The sequence below is a fragment of the Ixodes scapularis genome, unplaced genomic scaffold (assembly GCF_016920785.2).
Source record: "Ixodes scapularis isolate PalLabHiFi unplaced genomic scaffold, ASM1692078v2 PGA_scaffold10__122_contigs__length_95168666, whole genome shotgun sequence".
NCBI classification, from domain to species: Eukaryota; Metazoa; Arthropoda; class Arachnida; order Ixodida; family Ixodidae; genus Ixodes; species Ixodes scapularis.
In genome coordinates, this window is record NW_024609836.1 from 33,278,819 (window position 1) to 33,295,565 (window position 16,747).

The window sequence follows — 16,747 nt, forward strand, 5'->3', positions numbered from 1 at the left end:
ATTAAGCACTTGTGTTGAGCACCTGATTGTTTTGTGAGTGTGAGCCATCAACACAAAGTGCTCAAACTCCCTATTAAGAGCTGTCCAAACGGCATGTTTTCTGCCGTTCGTGGCATTTGCTGTACCAGTAGTGGAGGTTTTCCTACGTTTCCCATCTGCTTTCATACATTAGTTTTGTCAGGAGAAAAGCTCCGTATGGTAGCCTGCTTTCTACGCGGCAAAAATAATGTATGAAGGCAGATGTAGAGTGTAAAAAAGCCTTGATTCAGTCACGGCAAATGTCGCAAATTGCAGGAAATGCATCCTATTTACAGCCCTTTACGTTGCTTTGGATTAAGTGTGGCAGCAGTGTTGAGGCAGGAATAACAAAAAGGCAGGTTGAGCAGCAGGGAGTACCACACTAGTGAGGCTTCACTATTTTGATTGGCACTGTACCTACACGTGCGCTGAAGCCTAGGTCTTTGGTCCTGCATTAGGTATCCCATGTGCAACGGCTGCAATTATTTCTAATTTACATTCAAAGCATAGTGCTTGAAGTATGATTTTGCCTGGAGACTCAATTAGCTGCCAGTGATTGGGTTAAATATGTTCACTACAGCTGTTGACAATGCCCACCCGAGTGAGTAGATTCTTTTTGAGATGCTTGGTTTGCAATATTCAGTTTCATCTTAATGAGGTGATACACCAAGAGCTACAAATGCAGGCTCAAATGTGTGGAAGGCACTTTTAAAGCAAGGGTGCACCTCTAATCAGAAAGGACAGAACGACCCGGTTGGTAGGGAAAATTAAACTTGAGGAAGAAAACGAGAAGGACGGACAACCACGAACTCCCAACGGAAGCTTGTGGTCGTCCGTCCTTCTCGTTTTCTTCCTCAAGTATAATTCTGATGAGAATGCCTCGGAAAATTAGAAACGACCAGTTGCTTATCGTTGTAGGGGTGAACCATATCGGAACTGTTTTCACTCTGCTGCCATTTTTTCTGATTGCTCATGACTTTGTGCAGGAAAGAAGAAAACTCGCGATGGGGACGTGGCCGCCTTCTTACATCACCGCAGTCATTAGGAACGAGCCATTCGAAAGAGGGAGCTCGATATAGAAGAGCGGAGACTCGCTCTAGATGAAAAACGGTTGGAGTTCGAGCGTGAACGATTTGCCGAGGAAGCCCCGGCCAGAGCCGAGGAAAGGCGCGAGCTGTCCGAACAACGACGGATCATGTTCGAGTTCCTGCTCGCTCAGGCCAAAAGGAGGTGAAGATTTGTGGCTCTATACTTCCAATAAAGGGAGATCACACATTTTATTGAATATGATCTGCAAAACATTTCAGTAATAAAGGACGCCATTTGCAGCAGCAAATCTTGTTTTAACAATGAACACATCAAAAGAAGAAAACAAGTAGATTGATATAGTCTGCAAGTTTTTGATTTTGCTGAAAATATAAATATGTACAATGCTTGAGGGCAGGTAGACACACTGTACAATATAAACAAGTTGGATGACACGGTCTGACGAAGTAAAAGCAGATTTGAAGGAAAGCCATCTGCTACTTGGAAAGCTTGGCAACGAGACACCAATTTCTGTCAGATCTATTTGCTATTGTGGAAATGGCACGCACTATCCCACTTACATCATAGTTCATTGAAATTGCCTTGTGCTTCATCCATACTCTGTTTACCGTTAAGCTGAGACTGCAGCTAATCCCACATACATGAGAGCTCGGGGTAGCTGCTTTGAAGCGTTCTTCCGCAGAGTATGCACTCATGCTAGAAATGCGCCTCTCGAAGCCAGGAGCGCGGTCTAGCTCACACTTGTACTTTGGCTGCAGTCTCAGCTTAAGGGTGAACAGAGTATAGTTGGGTGTTGTCACATGCACGATTTAAAATGACTGCTAGTACTAAAAAAAGAGGTTTCTAAAGAATTAATTTACTCAATTGTTATGACAATGGGGCACAACCCAGCGTCATATCATGCACTTCAATTTACCGCAATGCAACCAAAAATTCTATTGTAATCTTGAATGACTAGCGATATTCCATCGGTACTTCCAGCCAAATTGAAGTAGAAAAATATATTTTACGTGTCGAAAATTATAAAGGGCTACATGCTTGTTCACTGACAGTTAATAAGATTACCACAAGATTTACATACAACAATAAATTTCTTGCCGCCGGCTCCTTGCATTGTTGGATTGTTCGAAGTATCGATGATATGCCAGCCTTTCATGCCTCATAAAATCAAACAAAAAAGTTATTAACTAGACATAGGCTGAAGATACTCCATCAGTGTTGGAGGTTCCAGTTCAAAAAAGCTAGTGATTTGGCTTCCGTAGATACAGGTGTGGCAGTTTGACAAAAGGACAGCCACCCTGTACATGAGAGCAACCTTTTGCTTGCGGATCTTCTGATTTTTTTTTTTAAACCGACAAAGGCAAATTCAGCAACAACCTTGCCGAACCCCCATTCAACGGCTTGCCTTACGGTACTCATTGCTTTGTTAAATTCCACCTGTGCTGGGGTCGCCTTTGAAACCATAAGACTTGAGCAGGAGTGGCCTCAAGGGATAGGCCGGGTCACCGTACAGCACGTACGAGTGGCCATCCACCAACTGTAACAACTTGTCGTAGAGCCGGCTCTCTCGCAGCATACCTGCAGGGGAATGAATTGATGCAGGAGATAAAGTGCGGATCATCTGTAATTAATTTACATTCAGTTTTAGCACAAATAAATGGAGCATTTCTGCAGGCAATACAAATAATTAACAAAGTTACCCGGAGTAAATGAAAAACCCTATAACCACCAGTGGACACCACAATGAGCCTTGTGTTGTTTTCAAACGCTTCGCAAAATCAGAATTTACAATGCCGTTATGGTGTCAATGACGACAACATCACCGCTTGGGTGAACTTTCTATTGTGGAGCCCTAAATAGAAAAGAAATGTAACGTTTTAGTGACTTTTTGAACCGCAGAATTAAGCTAGTTTTGAATCAGACTCGTCCATCTAAAGATAGGCCCTTGCATCGGCGGATCATTGCCGCTGCATATTGACACTTTCTGCCCCTTCTTGGAAAGCCCAGCAGCTGGTGCGGCCCTTTGGAACGTGCGCTGGAAGCTTGATGCGAACTTTCTCTCCCGGCTTGAACTGGCTGACCTTGGCTCCCCGGCGGGTCCGTGTATGCTTTGGACTTCCATTGGTACCGGGCCATATGCTCTCGTAGGCTTGCAAGACTTCTTGCCGGGTTGCTGAAGAAGTCTCTGGATGGTCCTCCGATAATGGCCAGTTTCGTCCTGGGGCGGCGTCCGTGCAGCAGGAAGGCTGGCTCCTCACCAGTGGCTGTGTGAGGAGTGCATCGATAGACACCCAGGTACTCTACCACAGCTTCCTTCAGGGGCCGTCGCTCCTGGGCACTGAGTTGCACAAAGTCCTCGAATACACGGTCAAAATGCTCAATTTCGCCGTTGCTTTGAGGATAATACAGAGAAGAAAAGGTGTTTTTCACTCCCCGATCTTTCAAGAATACTTGAAACTCGGCAGACACGAACTGACGATTGGGATCGCTGACAAGTTCAGTGGGGTAGCCCTCACAAATAAACACCGGCCATAAAAAAGAAACAATACTTCCCGACATCCCTCCTCATCAGGCACACCTCCGGACACTGACTGAATTCGTCAATTAACATAAGGGCATACCTGTAATCATTCGGCGCACATGACAAAGGTCCCACAATCTTGATTCAGAGTTTTTCCCAGGAGCAGATGGCACACACGTTGTGTTGAAACACTTCAATGCCTGACCATTGATTTTGAGAAGCGAACAAGCGACGGCGTCGATTCCAAGTATGTTCGTGCCTTTCGATAGGGCATATAAATGCACGTCAACATGTCACTCCTTGTAAGCAACCACGGCAACAAAACAACCCGTCACTGCAATATTCCGCTGCGAAAAATCAAACAAATTAACAGTCAAGTCCTGTAGCCGAAGCGAAGAATCAAAATTCTTCTGATATGTATCTTCAGAGAACATCGAAGCTGCTGACCCGGTGTAAACCAAAATATATAACACCGTTTCCTCGACATTAACAAAAATGGAGATACTGCTTTTCGTGCACCTGCGGAGTACTGAGGACGGCATCCTCGCAGCTATCCAAGCAGCCAACTTCTATGATGGCCTGGACTTCATTCATGTGGACGGCGGTACTCATGCAGACAGCACGAAAATGGCAAAATTTTCCGAAGGCAATGCACGTTTTCCTTCTTGTCTCACATGTACCGAAATTCGCAAGATGTCCCGACGACCCAGAATGGTAGAACTTCTTTCCAGAGGGGTCGGAGGCTCACCTTCCCATGGATTATCTAAGGATCGCGAGGAGAACGCTTGAAGTGTAATTCTACGGTTCACGCGCGCTGGCGTTTCCTCTTATAAAAGATTTGAAGTAAAAAATCATAATAAGGCTTTAACGAACGCGCGTTCAAGGCAAAATTTGTTTTATACTTTTTGCTTTAGAACGGTTACTACTGCAGACGCCAGCACGTGCGACGCGTGCAACTACAGTCGTAGCATGCACCTCGGTGCTTGGATAATTGAGAAAAAAGGTCAGTTGGGACGCTGTCTGCTTTTGTGTGCTATCAACAATCCGCTTTCTAAAGACGTTGCAATGCCGACAATTTTCGCGTTCATTTAGGCTTAGGAATGCCCAGAATCGAAACACTATCTAAAAAATCCTGCGATGTCATTGCCCATGCTTTGCGGTTTAAGTGAGTTAAGGCAAAGCGAAAGCCTCCTGCACCATTCGTTGCTGACTAACGCGCCCGATATTGCAGCTACAACGACATATTAGTTCCAAAGCGAGCGGCGCTCACTCACTGGAGCACCGCCATGTTTCCCCGCATCCTTACCGAGCCCAGACACGTGATCGCAAAATCCCTCTCCTAGGTACTGCGGCTAACTTTAGCCGCGGTTAGCGCTTCGAGCAAACGGGCCCAGAAGGTGAGCTCACGGGCCCCGGAAACCACCCCCTGAAAGTACTGGGCACGTTCCCCGCAACGCTGCAATGGAGGGACAAGTCGACCGTGCAGGACATTTACGTCATGCCTTCACAACACCCCCCTGTTCTCGGCTTCCCAGCAATACAAGCGCTGGGAGTCATTCAGTTTGTCGACAATGTGGCGACACCAGCGGTGCTGCGGAGAGACAGATTTTTCGACGGTCTGGGGGAGTTAAAGGAGGAGTACGTCATCCGGCTTCGACCTGGCGCCAAGCCCTTCGCTCTAAGCGTACCGAGGAGAGTCCCGATCCCGCTGCACGACGTCGTACGTGGTGAGCTCCAGAAGCTAGAGTCTGAAGGAGTCATCCGCAAGGTTGACCGCCCCACGGACTGGTGCGCGGGCATGGTCGTCGTTCCGAAGACAGGAGGAGGCTACCGCATCTGCGTAGACCTCACGCGCCTCAACAAAGTCGTACTGAGAGAGCGTCACATTTTACCTTCGGTTGAGAACATCCTCGGACGTCTCGGCAAGTGAAGGTTTTCTCGAAGCTAGACGCCACTGCAAGCTTCCACCAAGTGAGGCTTTCTGAAGAAAGCCAGGAGCTGACGACGTTAATAACCCCGATGGGAAGGTTCTGCTTCCGCAGGCTGCCTTTTGGCATCTGTTCAGCGCCAGAGTACTTCGAGCGTCAGATGAGTTGCATTCTAGAGGGACTGGAAGGAGTTGTGAGCATGATCGACGACATTCTCGTCTTCGGCGCATCAAAGGGCGAGCACGATCGTCGACTCCAGCAAGTGCTGCAAAGGCTCGACGAGGCAGGCGTCAAACTGAACAAGAAGTGCAGCTTCGCTGCCTCAGAAGTCAAGTTTCTCGGCGTGTTGGTCATCGCGAGAGGAATCAGCCCGGACCCCGAAAAGATCGAGGCCCTGCGAAAGTTGCCGATATCCTCGGACGTTAGCGGGGTACGAAGACTGCTAGGGATGGCGAACCACGTGGGTCGCTTCATCCCACACCTCTCGGACGTCACGGCGCCAATCAGAGAACTGCTGCAACAGCGCAACTCGTGGTACTGGGGACCAAGCCAGCAAGCTGCCTTTGAGAAGCTGAAGAGCATGCTTAGCTCTCATATCTGCTTGGCCAAGTACGACCCGTCCTATCCAACCGTAGTTTCAGCTGATTCAAGCTCGTACAGACTCGGGGCCGTCATGCTTCAAGATCAGCCCTCCGGCGAGAGACGAGCAGTGGCCTATGTAACAAGGGCTCTCACAACCACCGAAACTCGCTACAGCCAGACCGAAAAAGAAGCCCTGGCCGTAACGTGGGCGGTCGAGCGCCTCGATCAGTTTTTGAGAGGCATCGACTTCCAAGTCGAAACGGATCACCGCCCTCTCGTCACGCTCTTGGGATCTGCGGAGTTGGATCTGATGCCACGTCGAATTCAGCGACTACGCATCCGCCTCATGCGCTACCAGTTCACCGTTCTTTATGTCCCCGGCAAACTTTTAGCTACGGCGGACACCCTGTCAAGGGCCCCGGTGCAGGAACTGGATCAGCACTGCCAATGTCGGGTGGACTCCATAGAACTCTTCGTCGGCGAAGTGGTTTCAGCAGCCGCTAATTTCGTGTCATCCCGCCTGGAAGCCCTACGAAAGCACCAAGCGGAAGACGGCATCTGCTCGGGCTTGCAACGCTTCTGTGAAAAGGGATGGCCAGAACACGTCTCCAGAGATCCTGTTCATCGACGAGAGTACTGGAAGGAACGTGGGAACATCACTGTGTACAATGGCTTATTACTCAAAGACCGCCGCATCTTCATTCCGCGCTCGCTGCGACACGAGATGCGGCAGCTGATACATGAAGGCCATCAGGGCATCGGACGCTGCAAGGCAAGAGCAAGGGACGTAGTTTGGTGGCCTACTCTAAACAGCGAAATAGAGCAACTTGTGACAGCCTGCGAGCGGTGCGCTCAAACAAGAGTACAGCACTCTCAGTTACTCATCAGCACACAGACTCCCAGTCGCCCGTGACAGAGAGTCGGAGCGGATCTGTTCGAGCTCGAGGGGAGACACTACGTGCTCGTCGTGGACTATTACTCCCGCTTCCCAGAGGTCATCAGCTTGACGTCGACGACGTCAACATCCGTCGTCGCAGCAGTCAAGAGCACATTCGCCCGGTTTGGGATCCCCGACGTGCTGGTATCAGACAACGGGCCGCAGTTCTCTTCGAGAAAGTTCGCCGATTTCGCCCAGAGCTACGGTTTCCAGCACGTCACGAGCAGCCCACGCTACCCACAGGCGAATGGGGAAGCGGAGCGTGTGGTGCGGACCATGAAAGAGTTGTTCTACAAGTCAAGGGACCCGCACATGGCCCTCCTGGTGTATCGAGACACCCCTGGAGTGACCGGTTACAGCCCGTCCCAACTACTAATGGGCCGACGGTTGCAGGCAAAGGTACCGAAGATGCCAGAGACGTTGCAGCCGGCGTGGCCATCACGTCGGGACTTCAAAAGGAAAGACGGGGATGCCCGAAGACGCCAGCGAAAGGACTTCAATCGCCGTCACGCCACTCGCCAACTTCGCCCGCTGTCCGTAGGAGAGGACGTGTGGGTACAAGACGTACGATGCTGAGCAACAGTCCTCAGTCCAGCGAAGCGGCCGCGCTCCTACGTAGTCGAAACCGGAACAGGAGTCCTGCAACGCAACCGCCGGCACCTGGTGCCATCGTCGTGTCATCACTACATCCCCCCTTCTAAGTTTTACAAGTCCAAACGTACTGGTCGCCTAACTTGGCGGCCCGACCGAGTCACTCTTATCGGCGTATTGTCCGCCGTCGACGTGTCCGTCGACGTTGATGTTGAAGGGGAGTTCGTCAAGTTCGTCGGCGCTGCTGTTGGTGCAGGCTAAACTGCAGTCGGCTGTTGTTGGCTCCCTGCACCCGGACTTGCTCTTGCCGTTGAGATCGCAGGACTGGCTGGAGCCGTAGTGGCCGTAGGCTCATTGGTCGAACCGCCGGGATCCGGAGCGTCGAAGCACCTGACGGGCTTCGACGCTCCGGATCCCGGCGGTTCGACCAATGAGCCTACGGCCACTACGGCTCCAGCCAGTCCTGCGATCTCAACGGCAAGAGCAAGTCCGGGTGCAGGGAGCCAACAACAGCCGACTGCAGTTTAGCCTGCACCAACAGCAGCGCCGACGAACTTGACGAACTCCCCTTCAACATCAACGTCGACGGACACGTCGACGGCGGACAATACGCCGATAAGAGTGACTCGGTCGGGCCGCCAAGTTAGGCGACCAGTACGTTTGGACTTGTAAAACTTAGAAGGGGGGATGTAGTGATGACACGACAGTTCTCACTAGTGTGCCCCGCAGCAACGCGTCCATGCTAGTGCGCATGCTCGGGGTTATCTTTAGTTCGAGAGAAGTGATAACAAAACACTTGGGTTTTGGACTCCGGTGTGGCTGGTCGCTCCTTCCCCGCGATGCAATGTCCACGTCCCTGGTATGGTCCGTCAAGCTCGCATGTTATTCCGTTAGCACACATGACTGATTGGTATTTTACCACATGGTGGCGCTTGTGCCCAGAGAAATACTCCTCCAGGGACTCTGAGGAGCGGCCGATGGCGCGTGCCGTGCCATCAATGAATTCCCAACAGTTCGTCAGGGGTGCTTCTTTTGCATGGACCGCCTGGTAGAAAACAGAATGAAGTTTTAGACGAGCAGAGGCATACGCAGAAAATTTTTTCAGTGGGCGCTTTTCTTTGCTCAAACTGTTCAAAATGCAAAAAAAAAAGAAGAAAAGAAACAAGAGAGAGGAAAATAAATTGCACAAACACAATCTTAGGTACTATTTTTCAGTTTCTTAGAAGACAAATATTCAACCTTTTTGCTGTATCTCGTTCGTTCAATCTTTAAAGAGGGAAACTTTAATGGTGAACAACGAAAGCACACAATCATAAAATATAATAATTTGCTTTGAACAAAAAAATTCTAGACAGGCCCACAAAATATTCCGATGCATACACTTAATAAGGGTGGCGATGTGGGTAGTTGGTTGATACTGATCAGCGCTTGTGCTTTTTCCACTTCCCACTTCCTTTAGTCCCCGTATACTGTGCGCTGTTTGCCTTTTCGCCTGCACACACTTCTCTGCGGAACACTCGGTTATCCAATGACTAAAAACTACAGAAGGGTGCCAGGGAATAGTGAAGTTTAAGATATGATTAAACATAAGCTCTGCAATGTGCACTGGGGCAATGAGCAAGTGAAACATCATGCTCATTGTTCCTGCATGAAGGCACATAGCCAGAAGGGGGGGGGGGGGCATGTGGCCGTCCGCCATCCCCCCCCCCCCCCCTACCCCACTTCCGAAATCTTCCATTTTGCTCGGACTTCCACTCCCCCCTCCTTCTCAAAGAGCACCTCGTCATGGGCAGGCCCTCCCCTCCCCCTTCCCCCGCCCCTTCCCCCAAAACAAGACCCTGCAGCTACGTGCCTGCCTGCGTGGATCACATTTTTCAGAAATGATCGTGCTATGATCATGCTTTGGGTTCTTTCCATTCTTTCATGTTATTTTACGAGAAAGGAGCAGAAAAAAAGTACCAGTTTCAATAATTTTGTGGGGTCTAAAGATTTAGTGGGAGCCGCCATCGGCCGATAGAGTTAGCGGGAGGACACTTTCGGGGCTGACTTAGATGTTCCGGTTAATGGTCAATAGTGCAACCCCTAACGAGCGCTGTTGGGACGTTGAAGCTCTCAAGTATGACTCGAGGATTTGAAGTCTCGAGAACGAACGTTTCGTTTCAGCGGTGCTAACGGGCGTGGTGGCCAGGATTCGCAGCTGGCGGTTTACATTAGGATACAAGGCCACCGGGCAAAAGCAAGTTGCCTGTACCGCTGAGACGTGCTAAGCGGTGCGGTCCTTCCACATCTGTGTCCAAACAAGAACTTCCCCAGGCAGTTTATTTAACGTTGGCCACAACATCGCCCTCACTTAAGTCTATTCACACGATGCATCTTGTTGGCGAATCTTGTGTCGCGAAACTAGGTTTTGGGAAACAGATTCCCCGTCTGAATGCGACCGAAAAAGTGGCGCGCCTCCGATAAAACTGTCGCGTCTTCCTCGCTTCTGGAGCAATTTTTCGCTGAAACCTCACCGAGGCCTGTCAATCACCCGAAGAAGAAACGCAGACGCTGTCAATGGCCGCTCGACTTCGCTATGACGTCGACCTTTGAGGAGGAGCGAGCTTTTGAAGGCGTCTGATTTTCGGCCGATTCCGTATCCGAGCCAAAGCCGAAAGAAAATAAACAAACATGGCGAGCGACAAGCGGAGAAGCGATGCGTACGGGCGATGAGTCTTGGTCCTACTCGGTTGCAGTTGCAGGTGTGTGAACGGCGCCTACAGTACGGGTTGGTTGCGCGGTGCAGATTCAGCAATAGTGGCAACGAGTGCAAGCACCGGATATAAACCTGATGACTGGGCATAACTTTATTAGCGGTGCAAAAATGTCCGAAATGCTTCGAGATCATCTGCCTGTTCTTTGACGTTTGTAGTCTTTCCCGGGTTTGGCAGGACTAGTAAACTTAGTGAGCTGAATATGACGAAGTTCATTGTTTGGTATTAATAAAACAGACTGTCTCTTCACGCTGTGCGTACTTCATATCATTTTGATGCGAAACGCTTGGTATTCCCGGTGCAGGGGGGCTAAGCTCGCCTCCGGCGGGAATCTCTCCGATGCCACGTCACGAGGGAGGGGAGGAGCTTCTTTTGACTCCGCCCCGGCGAGTTTCCCACTCCCCCTCTTACATTTCTGACCCCCCCGGCGGCGGCGAGTTCCCCAGCGTAGCTCCGATTTTTCCCTACGCTCCGCAGTGAAGGGTTTTTATTTTATTTAAATGGGGGATCGGTGGCCGGCAGGGCTAGCGCACACCAGCTAGGAGCACGTCGAGCGAAAGGTCCGTTGCAGAACCCAGGATGCTGGGTTCAATCCCCACCCCTGCCCGTTTCGATGTTGATGAGCATCGTACCGGCGTGCAGTCGTGTAACACTACTGCGGGATGGACGTTAAAGACCCCAGGCTAGCGGTTGTACGGCACTGCATCGCCAAATTTCTCATCTACAGCTGGGAAAATCTTCCCCGTTGAGGCAGACCAAGTTTTAGGCAGTATCAACATACATACAGCCCAATTTTTTTTTTAAATTTAAATCGTAAATGACAAATAAGAATAGGTAACAGCAGGATCGCTAGGTTGGACATTTGAGAAAAGGTACATGGAAGTGACGTAATGGAAAGGAGGAGCGTATCCTAGCAACACTCACGTGGCGGCTCTGCCCACTTTGACGCCGCTACGTCATTGCAAACTTGACACCTGTCACCCGTCTGAGCGACGTCCGGAGCCAACCACCGACGAGCGGAAGTAGCTACGCATTCCCTGAGGCGTCCCTACGCGCGGGATATGGGGTAGGATTTACTACGACGCGGGGAGCAGTTCCTGCGTTTAGCGAAGGAACGGCAACCAATCCTGTGCGTCGCTGGCCGTCGCATCTGTTCTAGTACAGGTAAAAGTATTGAAAAACAATCAAAACCTTTTGGGCGTTGTTAAAACAAACAGCTTTTTTGTATCCTTTTGCAATACATTTAACAATTAATTGGAGAAAAAGTTGTTCCAATATTATGCGGGATGTGCGCCACGCGCCTTCTTCAAACCAAAATGTCGGACGGGTCGGACCACGAGGAGCCGGGGGTGCCGGGGGCAGCGGAGGGGTCGGCGGGACCAACGAGGAGCGCGCGAGTGGCGGCTGCTCAGAAGGAGGAGCAACTCTTCTTCATGTGTGAGCACCCGTCGCTCGCGCGCAACGCCACTGACCTCTCCGTCGCCCTTACGCGGGATGACAAGCGGCGTCTTTGGGAGCAGCTCGCTCTGCGCCTGAACGCGCTGGGGCCTCCAACCAAGAGCTACAAGCAATGGAAGGAGCATTGGTCCCGGCGCGTGATGAAGGCGCGGAAGCGAGCTGCACAGCTCAACGAGACCGCAAGGTAATCTTTGTAGTCTGCTGATAGTGCAATGAAATTTATTCAGTCGTTTTCGTTATCAACAGAAGGACCGGGGGCGGGAGCTCCACCGTGCGCCCACTAGTGCAGTCCCTGGCCAGGATCCTGACGCTAGTGGGCACAGATTCGGCACTCGGGGCCCCTGGGGTGCGGGTCCCCGGTGAACCGGGCGACCAGCAGGTACGTACTTCAACAATTACCATCATGTTAACAAAGAGTGCAGGGCAGCGGTCACCAATGCGCTGCACCGCGGAATATCAATGAGGGTGCATTTAAGAAACACGTTGACCTTTTGCAAATATTAGGAGCTCTAGCGGAAGACATTGCATCTGTCCATGTAGTGCGAAATCTAATGTTTGACACCCAAACAGGGACATGCGTCATTTTTGCCACCTCGCCCCTGGCTGTTGCAATAAATCCCTATGGTGTCTTGCTTGTAATTTTTGGGAAGATGATGTGCCAGGACTAGACATATATCCCGGTACTCAATGGAAACGTTGTCAAAAAAAGAAAGTGAGAGTGCCTCTGAGGTGGCATTCTCTAAATGTTCTCCTCCGAGTAGAATGCATGTTCGTCAAAATGTTTGGTCAACAAATGGGAAGCAGAGACAAGGCTGCGTGTTCTCACGAGTTGTTATAAATTCCCCTTCCAGGAGAGGCCAAGCAGCAGCAGGCGCCAGATGGCAGCTGAGCCGGTGCCCTCCACCTCACGAGGTAAGCTCTCTTGCTAGGGCATCTGGGACCTATCATCAGTGGTGCAGGTATGAGCACCATCATCACCCCTACTCGGTTTCTTGGCAGACACAACGACAAGCTGGGGGCCGTGGGTGCGGCCCACCGTGCCTCGCGCCGCCCCCCCCCCCCCCCCCCCGGCAGTCGAGGCAGGAGCGGCACGACGCGGCTGCCATCCAGGCCGTGGAGCAACAGGCCCTGCTGCTGCAGCAGAACGTGGACCAAGCTGCAGAGGAGAGGGAGTTCCGAGGCCGGGTACAGGCTCAAACTTAACCTTACACGCACTTACAACTAGCAAGGTTAGGACCAAGGTGCTGCCACGAGGCCACAGAAAGCAGTGCATGTCCACAATGGTGCAGAATGACACAGTTGTGGCATGAGCAAGGTCTTGGCAGACTGTGGGTGTATGGAAATATGCTGCCCAATGTTAATGAAACTCCTTTGCCATTTCAGCTCCTGGAGGTCCTGGAGCGGATCTCGGCAAACCTTGACAGGGCGGCCTCGGGACAAGAAAACACCCACAGCACCCTGGTCCAAGTGCTCCTCCTGCTGGCCAGCAGGGCGCTGGAGCAGCCCGCAGCCCCGGTTCCCCCCCCCCCCCGCAGCCCCGGCCCCTCCCGCAGCCCCGGCCCCCCCCCCCCCCCCCCCCCCCGCAGCCCCGGCTCACCCCGCTGCTCCGGCCGCTGCTCCGGCCGCTGCTCCGGCCGCTGCTCCGGCCGCAGCCCTGGCCGCAGCCCTGGCCACAATCACAACCCCCACCCCCCTGAAAGTGAACATTAGATTTATTAATTTATTTATTTTATTTAATACACATGGCCAAGCCGGCCATTTAATTTTGCAGCCCGAGATTGGCGCAATAGTCAGATTACAGCAATTGCCAAGAGCTCGGTTAGTCCTTTTTCCTTGGCTATGACCCGTGAAGGAAGTAGAAAATATTGGCTGGGCAACAACGGATTTATGCCCAAGCAAGCTATGTCTCGTGTTTGACGAACAGCGGCAGCTATACTCGGCAACAGGTTAACAGTGAAGTGGAAGCTCCTCCCACCTCTTTGCACTTTAGCAGAGCGAACAGTAGAGAGGAAGCAAGCTCCTCTCGAGCCTTTGCTCTGCTGAAGTAGGAAGAGGTGGGAGGAGCCTCCGTTTAATTCTTAACCCGTCGCTAACTATAGGAAGTGTTCTTCCATTGTCGAGAAATTTTTCATTGAGAACTTAAGAGGCCTACAGTCTAGTCATGGGTTGCAATAGCAGCTACATTCATTTTGTCTTACACTTGGTCTTTATGCTTTTCATATGTAGCATTGTCATATGTCTGACAATATGCAATCGAGAGACTATGTGCTTCATAGTGTCCTTAAAACATGTGATATATTTCTTCAGAATGACCCAGTGTTTATATGGTGCATCTCTAGTCAGAAATAAGTTTTGTATTTTTCGAGAACTTGCTATTGCAAAGCTCAAATAAGAATGTTTGGAGCAACATCTGTGATAATTCTTTCAGAGTGGTCCAGTGTTTATATGGTGGTATGCTAGTCAGAGAATATATATATATTGTTTTTCCTTTCGAGATTTAACTATTGTGCTCAAATAAGACCAGAGTGTTCAACAAGATATCTGTGATATATACTTCAGATTGCCCAATATTTTACAAAGTTCCAGTCAATGCTCAGTTTTACTTCCATGATTGAAATATTACACTCCATGTTGTCACACTTTTATTCATGAAGTCACAGGGGGTGGTGGTGGTGGTATAACTTTATTTTTCAAAAGGTTAGGAGACTGACGAGTCCCGGTCGGGGCCCTTAGTCCAGGGCTCCGTTGGTTTTTCTTTAAGAAATAAAGCAATTTTCAAAACAAACTACTTGTGCACTGTCTTAAGATAACACAATCACCTAACTTTGATGAAGTGCCATAAAAGAGATAATGAAATGGAGCAGAAGGCAGGACGCTTTGAAGCATTTGTAATATGAAACAATGTCCACGACAACAATATCCCTGGTTCAATCAGCAACTAAGAAAGCAACCTCTGCTAAAGCAAGCATTTCTTTCGAGAGGTAATCTAAATTAATTCTCAGTTCTTTGCAGGGCCAATCCAGATGACCTGTTGGTCTGGCAACTAAACCTGCGAACCTTTTCTGTCACTGTCGACTGCGTCTCGTGCCTTCTGCTCATAAAAATAAAAAAAAGGCTGTATCGATATCACCGCAATGCACTCGACACGTATCCGGAGGCAGCACGCTGGCTGTGCGACGAACTTCACAAGGTGTAGGAGCTGAAGAGAGTATGTAGCTTGTGGACGGCCATGACTGTGGAGCAGGAAGCGAAATGTGCACTTTACGGCTTCCACGGGGAGGGCTTCACTGAGGGCAAGGATGTGACGGGGTCCTTGGTGGTCAGGACTCAGGACCTCAGTCGTGGTGGCGAGAGGTTCCCTGTCGCTGGCGGCGTCCATGCTGGGCACCACCGCGGCGAGGGCGCTGAGGGGCTTCCCGACGGTGTCCCTGGTGGTCGGGACTACCGTCGTGGCGGCGGACTCCTTGCGTGAGGCGCTCCGCACGGGCACGTCTGCGGCGGGTTCCGAACCGGGCGACAAGGCGCTGCCTCAGAGCCTTCCCCCTGTCCGAGAGGCCGACCGGAAGGCCGACCGGAGGGCCGGCAGGAGCCAGCCTCTCGGGAGCCGACGCTGACCTCTCCGGGCTCGGCTCAGAACCGTCCGAGCTCGGCTCAGACTCCAACTCTGACTCTTCAGGGTCGGAGTCTGACTCCGGGTCTGGCTCGCTCGATGCAAGGCAGATGTTGTGGAGCACTGCACATGCCGAAATAATGGCGGTGGCTGTTGAAGGGTGGTAATACAGAGCCCGGTGCCTTTGCAGACACCGGAATCTGTTTTTCAACAGCCCGATGCAGCGCTACACAACAGACCTGATCGAGGAATGCGCCTTATTAAACCGGCCGCAAGCGGTGGAGGTCGCGTGGTTCCCGGGTACAGGGGTGATGAGCCAAGGCTCCAAGGGGTAGCCGCTGTCACCTGCACATGTAGAGGATGGAACATATTACATTCTTTACTTTTTAAAATGAAAGGCAAGAAAACAGCAAAAACAGCTGTGTGCAACTATGTCAATTATAATGTAACTTAAGTTTGACTTAAAAGTGTGTTAATATTTCTGCACTACGGTATCAGTTTACATTATATTTAATTAGCACCAGCTTGCGTGCAAACTCCCTGTTATTTCATGTAACTATATGTTTTCCTGGTGGGTTGTATGGGATGTGTGCACGATTCCTTAGGGGTGCTGTGTTGTATGCAAGTGCAATATTAGGCCCTTGCATCCGACAGATAACAGCTCTGTTGCTTTTGGGAGTGTGGCCGTGACCTTAGGCACGGGCAGAGCAGAACACGCTGGCCTTGTCTTTGGCAAGCAAGGGGATAAGGCGCCAGTTCGACGAACCTCTTTCCTAATCCTCGGTGGAGTTGGAGATGGGGAAAAGAGAGGGGGTGGTTAGATTGGAAAGGAGTCAGGTCCTGTTGGGACACGGAGGGTCTAATAGGAGGAGCTATATAGGCAGACCGAAGAAGAAGGGTCAGGGAAAAGAATCCAGTGTGTGGGACAGAGACGACCCGAGGACAGATTTGGCGAGCTCTAAGTGGCCAAGGAGGAATTGATCCCATTCCGTACAAACTGACTCAAAGCGACCAGGCGAGCCCCCAGGGATCGGCGAAAGAGCTCCAACTTCATGCAAAAACCAACCAGCAAGAGGGTACAGGCAGACAGTAACAGTGAGTGGGCCGAACTGGACAGCGACTCGCACTGCGGTTGCATGCCTTGCGCAGTCTATCACTGTCGTGAGATTGGTGTAGTGTGGCTTTCGTAGCCTGCAGAGTGTGAGAGTTATGTGGACATAAACAGAGGTTAATGGCCAAACTTTGGGTGTTGTCTCACTTCAAGGAGTTCCAGCAACTGTGTCTGTGTGACTCACAACAAGC